Source organism: Rana temporaria, chromosome 7 (genome assembly GCF_905171775.1).
Source record: "Rana temporaria chromosome 7, aRanTem1.1, whole genome shotgun sequence".
NCBI lineage: Eukaryota > Metazoa > Chordata > Amphibia > Anura > Ranidae > Rana > Rana temporaria.
This window is the reverse complement of record NC_053495.1, coordinates 144309677-144326948: the sequence shown is the minus strand read 5'-3', so window position 1 is coordinate 144326948 and position 17272 is coordinate 144309677.

Here is a 17272-nt window from a genome sequence, read left to right as displayed (position 1 = left end):
TGGCTTTGAGGGTCTTACCACAATTACTCCAGGTGCACAGCAGCCACATGGCAGCAGCATGACTCAAGTTCACTCTTTCCTTGGGTTTCTTTAGCACACAGCCTGGATTACAGCACAGCATGTGCTTTGGTCTCTTGGCACCTAAAATATCACCAGTTTCTCTCTATATGTGTGTAAGCAGGACACTAATTTACAGGCAGCAATTCAAACTCAATTAAATATAAAGCTGTAACTCAGCACTCTCACCTTCTAGAGCTGTAGGTTCCCTTAGATGGGTTCTTCAAAGGGGGCTGTGCCGGGCCTACCCTAAAGAGCGTGTTCCACTTGGACTATAAGCTACATAGTGGTGTTCTGTAGGCTACCATTCCTATCAACCTCTCTTTCTAACAATTCTAACCCAAGTTTATAAGGGGGTAAACATGCTAAACCCATAACCAAGAAATCCCGGGGGGCGATATCCATGAGGCGGGCGGGACCTGTGTGACGACATCACACTGGGGTGGGCAGGCGCCATCTTGCTGAACTGACAGAGCTAATTTGTGTATATGCATTCTGTAAATAGGCACTTGTATATGTCTCTGTGCATTGCAAGTGTTACTCCTTTTTATTTTCAATCTTTTTATTAGACAAGCAAATGGGAAATTTACATAACCAAACCAGGTTTAAGGTTACAATAAGGTGGGATATATACCCACTTCAATTTACATTAAATAAAACATTTTTGAGTGTTACACAAAAAACATAACGTATAGGTATACTAAATTATCAAAATCCAACAAAATGAAACAACTGGAACACAAAGCCCCAATGTGCACACGATACAGGGTGGATAAAATATCTACCCAGCACCATAGATAACCATGTCAGGACCTGGTAAGAAAGATGAACAACTGAAAGGACTGAGGGCCACCCCACTGGAACAGTGTTCTGATAGAAATTGGGGAGGCCCTCCCCCACAGTGACTGGGTCTTCTAAAGAAACTGCATGTTATTAGGCTCTGGACCTTCACGCCACAGTTCTGACAGTGGAGAGCTGCCTGCCTACAAATCATATGTCCAGCCAATTCTAACTCATCAGGTGATATCCAGAAACACAGGGCATTGTGGGGAATCTGTGCAGGGTGAGTAAATTGACTTTCTGTTACAAGATCACTTGATTATACAGCTGTGACTAGTTCATTATTCCAAACCCCGGAATTCTATATTAAAAAACAGACAAGTAAGAGCCATTCAAATTCCTACTTTAAAATTATTTGTGTCACTGTAACGTCACACCAATAACTTTCCACTAAGTACAACTATAGTTGCTTCTTTCCCAGTCAACTCTCTTCCTTCTTCCTGAATATCCTCTCACTTCCTGCAGCCTTGCTCTCCACGGTGGTTCCGGAGGTGCGCCACCTAGTGGTACTTCCTGGTTCGCTCCTGTGCGGCCTATTTAAACTCCCAGCACTAACAGAATGGGGTTCCTCTATTGCTGACAGACTGCCACTGTCAGCTGGGCTTCCAGACTCACCTGAACTGAGCTCCAGCTTCCTGAACTGGATCACCAGGACTCCTTGTTTGCAGCTACCGCTCTCATCAACCAGGTCCAGGCTCCCAGGACGCACATCCATGCCCAGCTATCTGCAACCGCAAGTACTCTGCTATAGAAACCAATTACTAGACGCTGATCCCATACTTGTCGCTTGCTTCCAAGTTATGTTCACTGCTATGCTAATCTTATCAAGTACTATGGAGTCTCACTAAAGTCAACTACAGCACTCATGTTTAAGTTCATTGCTATAGATATCAATTACTATGCTCTGCTTGCTGCTTTGCTTCTATGCCTGTGTTCATTACTGACCTCTAGTGTGCAGTCCCAGTACTGCGGCTACATTTATTCCTATACCTGTGCTATACCATTAATACCAAGATTTACTTTAATGTTGCTTATGCTGGAATAAGCACTATTTACTTTACTGAGGCTGTGATGATAGAACCCAAACTCTTAACTGAGTTAAGAGTGAAACCTGGGTTCGAGCCTGAGAAGTCTCCGCAGTTGCGATCCATAAACCTGAATCTAATTTGGCGTATTGTTACAGTCACCTGTGTTGGCCATAACATGTGCAATGACATTTGTCATCCCAGGTGGGTGGGAAAGCATGTACAAGCTCTAAGACTATCTGACAGTGTTAGAGCGCTGCCTATCAAATCGACCAAAGATTCTGGCATAAGGGCAGGTTTATAGAGTCTGCTGCAAGTACTGTATGTGTTCTGAGGGCTGCACTTTATACCTTTTTGTATTTTTATTTTTTTTCGACTGACAGTCTCTTTAAGTCTGGGCTGAACATCTCAGTCAATGCAAAATCTCACATTGCTTGAACAAGCAGACAAAGGGTTATATAAAAACAAATCACAATGAGTCCTCCCCTCTTAATATGCATTAAGAATCAAACAATTCAATGTGTTGTAAAAGATAATGATAATTTGGGATATTGAAAAGAATGCATTAAATTGTGAGCATACTGTACAATTGATGGGATATCATAAAGAAGAATATTAACATCAACACGGCATACCAGTAATGAATACATTAAAGTGTTTCATTGTCTTGGAAGAAGTTCGGGATGGAATGAATGATATGGCTGTTAAAAGAAAAGTCTTCGTCAAAATAAAGCGAGCCTCAAAATAGGGTCTAATAAAGTATTAGCACTAAAACAATGCCAGAAATTCACCAAATCATATTGGAATATGTGTTCCTTTCTATTATAGAAAATACTCCCAGGATACAAGATCATTCAGATTTCACATTCGCTATGAAACAAATACAGGCAGTTTATATTTTATTACATAGAAAACTAATAAGATATACATTTTCTGACAATTATAATTGTCTTTTTAATGTAGCTGTATTACTGTGGGATTAGAATGAAATACATGAAAGGATTCACAAAGAATAGAAGCTCCAATTAATCCAGGATCCAAAATGCATTTTTTACTTGGTTGAGTTTTAAAGGGAACCCTTCACACAATATGAACATTTTACAACAAACTAGAAAGTACAAAGGCACACTACATGAATTCAACCCCTCAAACGTTGTACACCTCTGTGTTACAAACAAAACTTTGCCAAGATCTTAACTCTCTGACATGTTTCACGTTCCAAAAAGACGAAAAGCGCAATGGCACACCACATTAATCCAGCATCACCATAATCTTCCTTAAACAGACAACATTTACTGAACTGAAGCCTTTAATCTGCTTAAAGTTACAAAGGTCAATGTCAACATCTGGGTCCGAATCCAGGGTCTCTTCTGTGTCTGTCAGTGGCTCTTCCTATTGAGCCATTTGAAGCATTGGACAGCCCTTTGTCTGATTTCTTGGTCAATCTATACAAATGTCCAGTTTTTTGATGATCCACAAACTCCTTGCTCCTCCCCAGAACTTCCTATTCAATACTTTACACTTCCTGCTGGGCCAAATTATTGAGCTTTAACAAGTATCTTGCTCTTGTTACTGCTACACTACAGTCCTATTGACTACAGCTCGTGTAGCACCCTTGGATGCCAATTCACCAACCACTCTTCATTGCTTTCCACTAAAACCTGATACATTTGGCTCTTAACTTTGGCTTGATTTTTGATGTTGCTTCTGCTTGCTTCTATACACTACTACTGCCTGCTTGTGTACCAACCCCAGCCTTCTAAGAACCACAAAATTGCATGCTGTTTCAGCTACTTGACTCTGAGCTTTACCCCAGATTATGACAACAAATCTAAATCTCATTGTATACCTTCCAATACATCCAATCCAATGATCATCTAATTCATTTTTTTTTACAAATATTCTGTACCCCACACTTGCATAGATCTTCAATATACACAGAAATAAAATACCAAAAATAGGTGAAATTACACAAAACAAATCAGACATGTTTAATAATTTTATGTTATTATTTCCAATGTGACAGGGTGACCCAATCCAATTAAATTAAATCACTTATATTACAGAAAAGTATTGTATTATGCCAGGAGGAAAGGGAAGGGGGAGCAATAGCAAAGGTGAAGGGAAAGAGGATGGAACAAAAGAGAGGGGAAAAAACGGCAAAGGATCAAGAGGAGAAGAAGAGAGAAAAAATCTATTTAAGAGGGAAAAGGGGGAGGGAGACGGGGGGAGAGGGATGAAGGGGAAAGAAAAAATTCAAAGATCAGTCTCCAGTCTGTACCACTGTGTGTAGTTGTGCTTTCTATTTTGATGGAGATGACGCGTAGGAGTTAAGAGAAATTCTTAGGTTTAACCAGCACCCATGATCGGCATAGTGAGTCAGAAAGGGCTTTGTCGTGGTATTGTGCTCCATCAGGATTACTTAAAAATAGAGGCCCAGATTCACAAAGCACTTACGCCGACGTATAACAAGTTACACCGAAGTAAGTGCAAATGTGTGCTGTCGTATCTGTGCGCCAGACCCACAAACAGATATGCGCCTAAAACCAGGCTACACCCCGCCGACGTAGCTAGCTTATGCCGGCGTAGGGTGGGCGCACATTTAGGCTGGGTGCATGGTGCCGCTCCCATTGATTAGCCATTCAAACATGCAAATGAGGGAAATACGGTGATTCATCAACATTTACTAAGAGCACAACAAACATAAGAAACAGCATAAAATAAAACAATACAAACAACAGTGATACAACATGAATAAGATGAAAATAATCTAACTGACTGATGAATAAACAAAACGTTATACAAGTGAAATCTATGTATCTATCTAACAACTAACTGGGCTATATATAGAAGTAAAAAAAATGATTTCCCTAACAAACATCTAAACTACAACTACATACAAGGTAACAGGGGGAATGGGGCATGGCAGGTTGAAGCAGAGGTGCAAGGAAATTGTGAGATGGGTCAGGAGGACCAGAACTGAAATCTGGCATAGAGGAAGCAGAAAGAGTAAGCAAGATCAGGAGGACGATGTACACGAGTGCCAGGTACAGGCTGTAGGGTAACTGACAAGGGACAGCAAGTAGGATGGGTCAGGAACTGGCTTAAAATGGGGATCAGCTACATGAGACAGGTACAGGCTAACAGGATCAGGTAGAGCATAACTCGATCAAAGGTTGTATGGCTCAGAACAGTGGAAAACAAAGTCTTACTTTGGAAGTTTGCAGTCAGGGTATCCAAGCCGAGGTGTCCTCCCACACACCAATAGACAAACGCTCAGCCAAGCGGAGACAATCCACACCGCTTCAGGGATGCAATACCCATCCGCTGTCCAGTCCCCTTGCCAGTTTCGCTACCAGCCATTCTAATGAGCCAACAGGAGTTGATCCGGTGCCTTACAACATTGCCTGGAGCCTGAACCAGCATTGGGAATCTCCATTGTGTCATCGCACAGAGGATTGGTGAGCAGGTGTAAAACCAAGCATCCTTCTTAACACAGTACAGACACTGCATGCAGACACATATTACCCTTTCAAGCGTTTGAGGATGCTTGTTTGGAGCTGTCACCCTTAGCCAGTCTGTTCTTACAAACTACTGCCTACAGTATCAATTTTGCTTGATTAAACCTACTTTCTGTACAAAGTGCCCCAACGTTTGCTAGCAGAAGACACTAGTACTCTTCAACCCAGGACATGTAACGTTACGGAACTGTGTTTACTGTACCTGTTTAACCCATTTATTTTCTTTGTGTGTTTGCCTCTCAATGGTGTTTATGGCCCAGAAGGAGCTGAGAAGTTGACAAATCTTCTCTCCTCCCTCTCCCATGTTATGGGCAGATAGATTACTGTTTCTTTTTATACTCACAGCTGCTAAATATTGAATTTTCTCATTACTATGGTATTAATACTCTGCAGTAAGGTTTAACAGTTCTGTAAGTTTCCATATGTTTTAAACCATTATAATATATTTGACTTGTTTATCACTAACAGGTGTGTGTCTGTTTTTTTGGTAATACTCCACAGCCAGGGTAATGGTATTTTCCACTTGTATCCTTAAACACGTTTGCAGTCATTTTATATAACCAGGTGTGCCAAAAGGGCCGAGGTCATTCTTGGAGTTAAGGCGGAGATCATAGAACCCAAAATCACTAAGCAGCTCATTCAGAGGTGGCACTACAGATTTATACAGTTTTGACAAAAATCCTGGAAGATGATTGGTTTATATGCAGAGCTGCACCAGATTTTGCACTCTCCAGTTTTAGTAAATCAACCCCACTGTTACTTTGCCCATGCAGGGTAAAGAGACCAGCAGCCCCTTATGATTTCCTGCCTCCATCACAATTACTGACAATAAACAGGTATGGTGAAGTATGTGACGTCCTATGTGACATGGTTCACTAGGTCATATGACCCAATAGTTACCAACATGCAGCAGTACTGGCTGCAATAGAGGCAGGAGCCATCAGGGAGCGCACTGGTAAGGTGAGTATTAGTGGGTCCAAGGAAACAAAGACGTTGGGGTGGATTCAGGTAGGGGCGCGCACTACTACGGAGGCGCAGCGTACCGATTTTACGCTACGCCTCCGTAAATTACTTGAGCTACGCTTCATTCACGAAGCATTTGCTCCGTAATTTTCGGGGGCGTTGCATAAAAGTGGCCGGCGTAAGCGCGCGTAATTTAAATGATCCCGTAGGGGGCGTGGATCATTTAAATTAGGCGCGTTCCTGCGCCAAACGTAGTGCGCATGCTCCGTCGGGAAACTTTCCCGACGTGCATTGCGTTAAATGACTTTGCAAGGACGTCATTTGCTTCGACGGGAACGTAAATGGCATCCAGCGCCATTCACGATCCACTTACGCAAACGACGCAAATTTCGAAAAACGCGACACGGGAACGACGTCCATACCTAGCATTGGCTGCGCCTCCTAATAGCAGGAGCAGCCTTACGACGGAAGCGCCGTACACGAACGATGTAAAACTCGAACGCCGGGCGCGCGTACGTTTGTGAATCGGCGTGAGTATGCAATTTGCATACTCTACGCTGACCACTACGGGAACACCACCTAGCGGCCAGTGGCAGAATGCAGCCTAAGATACGACGGCATAAGAGCCTTATGCCAGTCATATCTTAGGCTACAGTCGGCGTATCGAGCTTTCTGAATACAGAAAGTCGATACGCCGGCGCTACTTAGCAATTACGCTGCGTATGTATGAATACGCAGGCGTAATTGCTACTTGAATCTACCCCACTGTCACTTTGACCTGCATGAGCTTTACTGACCAAAACTTTGAGCATAATTTTCACAAAATTAGCTCTAATGAATAATTGGCTAAAATTGATTGAAAATGGATCACTCATGTATGGTCACAATCAGTCTGATTGTACTATATCTGTATAATGAGTTGTCAATTGAATCTACTATTAATCTGTTACAAATTATTGCATACATGGCCCACTACTGAGTTCAGGTAAGGTAGAACCCTATTTACAGCCAGTGTTGACAGACTATTTTCTTGCTTCAGCTTCTCTCCCCATACAAGTCTATGGGAATGTAAAAGCAGCTGGAGCAGGTCAAGTAGAAGTCACCTCCACCTGCAATGTTTTCCTAATGATCAGAGAAGTATCTCAAACTGATGTTACCCATCAAAGTCTGTTATCACAAGGTCTTAAATAGGGAATGGAGAAAACATTTTGAGGAAATAGCTAAATAAACGTTACTTTTAATACTGCTGTAATGGAAAGTCAGTTTAAAACAAACTAATATAATTTACCTTCACGCTTAGTTTAGTTATCTTTTAAAAGTAATACATATATTTTACAAATAGCCTAGCTAAAATAAAAAATAAAATCTAGAAAACATGGTTGTTTTAAGTGTCCTAAGTGGAAGCCATGCAATCTAAATGAGAAATTATTCCACAAGCACTTAAAATATCATTAACCTCATTAACTAGCATCTGCTGTAAGATTACTTATTGCGGTATGTCCTTGCAACCATATGTGGAATTTGCTGCTTTATGTACACTGTGAACTACACATGAAAGCAATAAACATCATAAACATTACATTATGCAAATGTGGCTGGTAGATTGAGTGTGTGTTTTTTCTAAACTATTTATTGTACAGCCAGTCATTACAGTCATTAGTGTAGATAGATCTCGGAAGACCACACAGATTGTCGGAAAAAAGGGGAAAAACATTTGCTTCAATCTTTCTAAAAAAAATGGTAATGTTATCTATTGTGACAGTGCGAGGCCTTGCCATTGTGTAGGAATATGCAAAAGTGACAGGGTTCCCACAAAGACAGAGTCAGGGTAGAGCTAATCCTGGGCGGGTGTGAGGGGTGCTCCGACACATCCTTATGTGCAGTGGCACTGCTTTTTGGGGGGACGGGGAGTGCGTTCTGCATCAAGGCACCAATGAAGCTCTTTCCCGGCTCAGCACGCCAGTAAATATAACAGGCGGCCGCGGTGTGACAAGGGAGAGGCAATGTCATCTACCCCGCTCACCCCCCCCCCCCCCCTTTCTGTACCTGCACCACCAGAGAACCACGCTGTACCCGCACCACCAGAGAGAGAGCACCATGCTGTACCCGCACCACCAGACAGTGAGCCACACTGTTGCCAAGATTGGGGAAGATTGAGAGCCTGGAACTCAGGAAGAAGCTGAGTGACTGCTACAGGAAAACTAGAGGACTGGCACCACCAGAAAATCCTACTTTCCCCATACTTTCTTCTTGTATTTTAACCTCCCTAGCAGTAATCACGAGTGTGGCTCGGGGTTAAATTTCAGTACCATTAGCCGTAACCCCGAGCCACACTCGGGATTGCATTGCAGGATCCTGATGCAGGTTACTTACCTTGTCCCAGGAACCTGCAATGTCACCCCACTGTGTCTGCGGGCTGTGTCCTCCACCCGATGCCTCTGTGTGATGGGCTCCGTTCCCTGCGAGCTTCGCGACGCACAGGGCGGATTCAATAAGTACAAAATTAACACAAACAGTACACTGTAATGTCACAGATTATATTACTGAACATGGGCGTCCGCAGGTAGGGGCAAGGGTGGGGCGAGTGACCCCCCTGGAATCAGCAAGGGTCCGCCATGGCCGCATCTGTAGCTGTGCTGGCTCTCTGGGTTTGTGCGAGTCGGCTCCACAGCTGCTGCTGGTCATTAAGCTTACAGAGCTCTTTACTGCCACCTCTGGCTGCTTCCTATATGTGCACCCCTCCTGTGTGCTGTAATGTATTTTCACAGGGACATGTGGAAACAGGACCTGGGACAGGGAAGAGGGAGGAGGGAGGAGGCTGTTTGTGTACAGGGGGGCAGAGCTGTGTGTGTGCTTAGCAGATGTGTGTGTGGGGGGGCCTGACATATATACAGATGAGGTGGGGCGGCAGCTGAATGCATACAGGTATGATCACTGAAGGGGGTGCCACCAGATATAGGAAAGATCATATGATCTGTCCTGTATACAGCTATATACACCCGACTTCCTTCCTGTATTCCTGCATCATCACTGGCTGCAGATATACAACGTCTGTCCTGTATATATAGCTGTATACAGGACAGATGATGTAAATCTGCAGTCAGTGATGATGAAGGAACCTCTCTATATACAGGTAGCTGTATATACCCACCTTCCCTTCTGTATATAGAGACATTCCTCCATCATCACTGACTGCAGATGTACATCATCTGTCCTGTATACAGCTATATAAACCCACCTTCCTTCCTGTATATACTAATACCATCCACCCCCTCTATATACACATACTGTACACCCTCTGTACTGTACATGCATATTTAATGGGCACATGCCTGACTTTATGACTATGCCCCTCCCCTTCATGACATTTTCAAAAAGGGGCAAAGCAGGGGTGACCTTAAAATGATGCCCCCCTGAAAAAAGTTCTGCAGACGCTCATGTTACTGTATCAAATCATTTTTACATCCCTTTGTCCCTAATGCTTTGTCCAGTGACCTGCATGCAGTTTTATATTATATATACTGTTCTTTCTGCCTGGACACTTGAGATTGTCCATGGCAACCAAATAGTGTCCCTTTACATCAGGGCTGGACTGGGACAAAAATTTGGCCCTGGACTTCATTCCTGACCGGCCCACTTTAATTCAATAAAATGCTGCCCCCACCCCCCCCAAAAAAATCACGCCCACCAAAAGGCCCCTACATCCATTATTGTATATCATGAGAGGGTGAGAGAGGGGGGTGAGTGTAAGAAAGAGGGGGTGAGTGTAGGACCCCTTTTTACACTGAGGCGTTTTTTAGGAGCTTTTGGGCGCCTGTACAGTGACTGAAAAATGCTTCCGCTGCCGTCCCAGTGTGAAAGCCTGAGTCCTTTCACACTGGGGCGCTGCCAGGGCGTTAAAAAAAGTCCTCCAAGCAGCATCTCTGTTTTAAAAAACGGCCCACTGAGCCATCAGCCCACCGGGAAACTCCCTGTAGTCCCTATGGCCAGTCCATCCCTGCTTTACATCAAAAGTGGTTTTAGAGCAGCTAGAAAACAGCGATAGCAAATTAGAACACTTGCAGAATTGAGCAATAGTGAATTGTGGGGAAATTTATTTTATTATGATTATATTATTATTTATAGATTTTTATTATATTATAATTTATGATTTCGTGTTTCAAACTTTATCAAACCCGGGATGTCTACTAGACTCTTGTTTGGACAAATTTAAGTGTTTAATTACTAAGAATTACAGGCATATAATATAAAATGCCAAATTTCTATGCAAAACAATTCTACTGCTTTGAGACGTACAAATCTGACATAATCATACCGCAAAGAAGGCTGCACATGTATTTGGAATGTAGGTACCTCTATTCTTTATTTACATATATATCTTGTCTGATCAGTTACCTTATAAGATAATTCTTTATAAGTTAACGCATTTCTCATTTAGGCTTCCTCAGGACTTTCTTGTTAAAAAAAAGCTTCCTCAGGACTCATGAAGATGACTGCAGTTGTAATAACTATACAAAAGAAAACACAGTTTTTATAATTATACATAATAATTGTTGGTTACTGACACCAATAACTTTTTTAATGATGTTTTATTACAAAGTTGCATTAATTTGAGCCTTTTTATCTGCCTAGAGTTCAACTTTACCCCAACTAGTTTTTATAAAGATCCTCTGAAGAAGTGTTGAGTAGCCTGCCAGCAATGCCAAAGATTCAAGATCTATACCGTACAATACAATATCTAGCCATCTTGTACTGATTTAGGCAGGAATGTCTGCCATGTAATGAATCATATAGACCTTGCATCTATGGTACTTCCAGACACTTCTCAAGAGGATGCATATACACAACAGCTTGCAATTATGGGTTATTTGCAAGGTTGGCAAAACAAATAATACAGATATCTGGGAACTCTCTACTAGATGATTTATTTTATTGTGCACATATGAAAAACATTGCTCACCCTGGATAATATGTAATATCTTTTGATCTACATACTGGAACATATTCCCAACATATTTGAAAAGGTAAAGTAGCATTAAACTCTCAGGCTGTGTTCACATACTGTATATGCAAATTGGATGTGGAGTTTTTCGGCATCCAATTTGCATGACATACGAGTGTGACCATCTCTCAGTTTAGCCGGTTCACACAGGTCAAGGGCAGCTGTGGTCCGCAATTAGTAAGGGTTCTGTGCATGTTTGGGTTCTGATTCAGGTGCGAATTCAGGCCTGAATTGCACCTAAACCAGTAAAAAGACACACACCAGAACCCATGCTGGGAACCACAGCCGCGCATATGTGAACCCGGCCTCAGTGTTTTCTGGCTTAACCACTTCAATACTGCCCACTTTCACCCCCTTCCTGCCCAGGCCAATTTTCAGCTTTCAGCGCTGTTGCACTTTGAATGACAACTGCGTGGTCATGCAAAGCTGTACCCATATGACATTTTTATAATTCCTTTGAGCCAGATAGTGCTAAACAAACTAAAAAAGTTGAAAAAATTTGAAGAAAAAAAAATCTTAGTTTCTGTTATACAATTTTACAAATAAGTAATTTTTTTTTGCTCCTTCACTGAAGTAAGCTGATGAGGCTGCACTGATGGGCACTGATAAGCTGCACTAATGATGAGGCACTGATGCTGCTCCACTGATAGGTGCCACTGATGGGCACTGAGAGGTGGCACTGATAGGAAGATCAGATGGGCAATGATGGGGCTGCACTGGTAATCGGGGTACTGATTATTTGTGTAAATGTCCCCTGTCATCCTTGTCAGTTACTGTCTCTCCTCACGCTGTGTAGGAGGGGGTTAACAGTTCAGTCTCTGTATTTTTTTAGATGACACTAAGCTAAGCAGGGCAATAACTTCTCCGTAGGATATGGAAACCTTGCACGAAGATCTGAACAAATTAATGGGGTGGGCAACTACATGGGAAATGAGGTTTAATGTAGAAAAATGTAAAATATTGCATTTGGGTGGCAAAAATATGATTTCAATCTACTCACTAGGGGGTGAACCTCTGGGGGAATCTAGAATGGAAAAGGACCGGGGGGTCCTAGTAGATGATAGGTGCTTTGGGTTACAAGCATTCTCCTGGATATATATACACACACACACAGAGTACAGTATACTAGAGGTCGTTTGATATATCGCCTGATTTTTGTCATTTTTTAATTAATCATCATCGGTAGATTGTGCTGAAAATTAGGCCGATTAATTTATGCACTAGCCAGTTCACACAGGGGCGATCTGACTTTTAGGGGCGACTCAGCGTGACCCCACACAGTGCGACTTCAGCGCGACTTGCAAATTAATTCTGAAATAGAAGTCAATGCAAGTCGCCTGAAGTCTCCCCGTCGGAACGACTTGAGTCTCTCCTATTTGGGCAGCCTGCCAAGTCTGAGAACATCTGATAAAAGAAGCAAAGAGATACAATGTTTCTCCTTATCAAAAGAATGAACTCCTGTGTGTAGAAGATCTCAGTTTAACCATTTAAAGACTAAATCTTTTCTGACATGTGTTGCTTAAAAGTAAAAATCCAGTATTTTCTGATAGAAAATCAATTAGAACCTCCAAACATTATATATATGTATTTTTTAGCAGAGACCCTAGAACAGGGATATGCAATTAGAGGACCTCCAGGCTGTTGCAGAACTACAAGTCCCAAGAGGCATAGCAAGATTCTGACAGCCACAAACATGACACCCAAAGGCAGAAGCATGATGGGACTTGTAGTTTTGCAACAGCTGGAGGTCGGCTAATTGCCTATCCCTGCCCTTGAGAAAAAAATGGCGGTTGTTGAAATATTTTATGTCACACTGTATTTGCGCAGCGGTCTTTCAAATGCAATTTTGGGGGGAAAATACACTTTAATGAATTAAAAGAAAAAACTAAACAGTATAGTTAGCCCTTTTTTTTTCTCCAAAAGTTTTGATTACCAGCAGCCGCCACGATTTCTAAATATCGGCATTGGCCAGAGAAGAACCCATATCGGTCAACCTCTACAGTATACTGTAAAGTATACGAAAAAGTATGTCGAAAGCATGTCGAAAAAATATATATATATACTGTATATATAGTTGCAGTACCATTTAATCCCACAAGATGGCACCAAGTCATCTGTATATCTGTATTTTTACACTGAAAATTCCTAATTTACAGACTTGAATCACATGAATAACAAAATAATTCCAGCTAACAGGAAACTTTAGTCAGTGGAGTTGTAAATCCTAAAGAGTAAGGTTTCCTAAAATCACTGCTTTATGCAATGATATGGAACGAGTTTTAAATGTGTCGTTTTTTTTTTTAAATATTGAAATCCAACTAGCATTCATGGACTTCTCATCTCAGGTTTAATTCTTAATTGTTGTAACCAATAATCTCTAATTAAAATTCATCAGCACATGGTAGATGCCAGAATTGTACCCTGAGCTGTATATGCTTGCAAGAAGAAAGGTAATAAGCCTTTATTGTAGCAGAGACTGTCTTTCCTTCCTGCTTACAATTCTTTGTTTTAAGGACACAGTCCTGCTTGAATTTTGATTCCAGCTCACCTGAACCTCTAGTCACTGAAGTTTTAAGTCTGATGCCGCGTACACACGATCATTTTTTAGCATGTCGAAAAAAACGACTTTTTCCCAACTTCATCATTAAAACGATGTTGCCTACACACCATCGTTTAAAAAAAAAATGATCTAGCAAAGCGCGGTGACGTACAACACGTACGACGGCACTATAACGGGGAAGTTCCATTCGCCTTTGGGCTGCTTTAGTTGATTCCGTGTTAGTAAAAGACGATTCGCGCTTTTTTGTCTGTTACAGCGTGATGAATGTGCTTACTCCATTATGAATGGTAGTTTTACCAGAACGAGCGCTCCCGTCTCATAACTTGCTTCTGAGCATGCACGGGTTTTTTACGTCGTTTTAGTCCACACACGATCATTTTTTACATCCCGAAAAACGACATCGTTTAAAACGACGTTAAAAAATGCAGCATGTTCGAAAAAAAAAAATTTCGTTTTTCAGAACCTTTTAACCACTTCAATACCGGGCTTTAAAACCCACCTCCTTCCCGGGCCTATTCTGGCACTTCTTTCCTACATGTACAAATCCTCATTCTTTTGCTTGAAAATTACTCAGAACCCCCAAACATTATATATGTTTTTTTTAGCAGACACCCTAGGCAATAAAATGGCGGTCATTGCAACTTTTTATCTTGCACCGTATTTGCGCAATAATTTTTCAACCGGCTTTTTTTTTGTAAAAAAATGGTTTCATAAATTAAAAAATAACAAAACAGTAACGTTAGCCCAATTTTTTGGTAAAATATGAAAGATGAGGTTACGCCGAGTAAATAGATACCTAACATGTCATGTTTTAAAATTGCGTACACTCATGGAATGGCGCCAAACTTCGTTACTTAAAAATCTCCATAGGCGACACTTTAAAATGTTTACAGGTTACCAGTTTAGAGTTACAAGGGAAGGTCTAGTGCTAGAATTGCTGCACACACTCTAACGCACGCGGCGACACCTCACACGTGTGGTTTGAACGACGTTTACATACGTGGGCGGGACTTACGTGTGCGTACGCTTCTGAGCGCGAGCTACCGGGGACAGGGGCATTTTAATTTTTTTATTATTATTATTTTTTTTTTATTTTACTTATTTATTTATTTTTACACTTTTTTTTTTACATTTTTTTTTTCAATCGCTTTTATTCCTATTACAAGGAATGTAAACATCCCTTGTAATAGGAAATGTGTGTGACAGGTCCTCTTTAAGGAGAGATGCGTGGTCAATAAGACCCCACGTCTCTCCTCCAGGCTGGAAAGAATGAGATCGTGAAAAAAAATTCACAGATCTCATTCAAACTAGCCGCAATTGCGGTTTGTTTACTTACGGGGACCCGGGCGTGACGTCATCACATCGCGCTCGGGCCTCTGACGGTCATAGAGATGACTGGTGACCATTTGACTGGGAAGGGGTTAACATCTGGGGCGATCAAAAAGTTAACTGTGTGCCTAGCCTGTGCTTACTCACTGTGGGGGAGGTGCTTTGACTAGGGGAAGGCAAAGATCCATGTTCCTGTTATGCAGAAACATGTACCTGCCATTGGGCTCCCACTTTGTGTGATGGGTGGGAATGGGTCGTCAGCAGCGCACGTGCGCGCCCCAGACCCGGACGTGTCAGATCACCTACTAGCTAGACTGGCCCGCCCTGCCACAGTAAATGGCGGGAGGTAGGAGGATGACGCCACAATCTCTACCTCAGCCAATCAGGGGGAAGTCTTGTATTAATTTATAAATTATGTTTCCTGTGAATGGCTGAGCAGCGCTTAAACTGATTTGCTTTTGTTTCTGGAATGAGACGGGAAGTCCCCGTACCACTGCATTAAGGTAAAGGAAGCTATTAAGATAAAAAAAAAATTCCTTTACAAACCCTCAACAGTAGGATAGATATTGCATTTGGTTTACACAACAGAGGGTCATACAGTCCAATTTATGCATGTCGAAAGTCAACAGGATCTCCCCAATTTCTTTTTGCTTTTTTCCTTAAAACAATATAGTTAGTAGTATAAAGATAAAGTAGAAAATAGGGAGCGTTAGAAAGAGGGGGGAGTGGAAAGAAGTCGGGTGTGGATACCTCACGATTAGCTGTATGTACATTTACTGCTTCTGTTAGACCAAAATTATATTTGTATAAACATTAATGCTAATGAAGAAAAATTAGATAGCAGCTTACGGTCTTAACAAAAAGATAGGTGTGGGGGATGTTATAATATAACATTATCAATTTAATAAATAGCTTCTTAACGAATTAACACTTATTTAAAATGAAATAACAGCGATGCACTTTAGTTTCACTAGATGGCAGCAGACTACCTTAATATCTCTCTGCAAAGTTATAATTTAGAGGTAGTACTGTATACTGTATAGTCTAATGATAAAAACCCTAAAAAGCCAATTTAATGGTTTGTTTGTGATGTGTTTATCTATTTAAATATCATTCTCTAGATTTATTACTTTACATCACTGATTGTTTTTGAATCAATATATTTTTAAAAGTTGCAATCCATTTTTTTAGCCCAAATAATTGTGTGTATATATGTATAAGAAATACTTGAATGTGACTTTTATTCATTTATCCCTTCTTATTATGTTGTAGCCCTGATGAAGGGGTGATGTGTGGCCCCCAAAATGCCCTGGCTCCTATACCCTAGTAATATTTTAAAGAAAACCTTACATTGAATTCAGATATTTTGATGTGGTCCTTTAATTTCAGATTTAAATACTAGCATTAACAGAGCATCTTAATTTTTCATAAAACATAGATTTATTATTTGTTGATCCTTCCAGTAATTTTTATTTTTTTTTCAGATTCCTGGGTTAGCACAACATCCATGCAACTAAGGGGTCAGAGATGGCAGCCTTCATTGTTATTTCGGTAAAGGGAAACTTTAGCATCACGATTCTTTGAATTTTTTTCAATTAGACATGTGCAGAACAAAAAAAAAATGTTTTGTTTTGATTCGTTATTTACATAATTTTGTTTAGTTAAATTTGTTTCATTCGTTTAATTCATTTTTGGGATTCGTCTTGTTTATTCAAAAAGTTTTTGAATCAAATTCGAATAGTTTTAGAATCAAATTTGAATAGTTTTCGAATTTAAAAAGTTTTTGAATTTGAAAAGTTTTAGAATAAACTTTTCTTGTTTAGTTTAGTTTCGATTTGTTATTTAATAGTCATGTATTGGAATCCAGAACCCGTTTGAAGAATGCCGACACAGGCCCCAAGGGCCCTTTTTGCGAAAAATGAAAGGTGAACTAACCCCAATTATTGTGGCCACCCTCCCGACCCCACTAACCTAG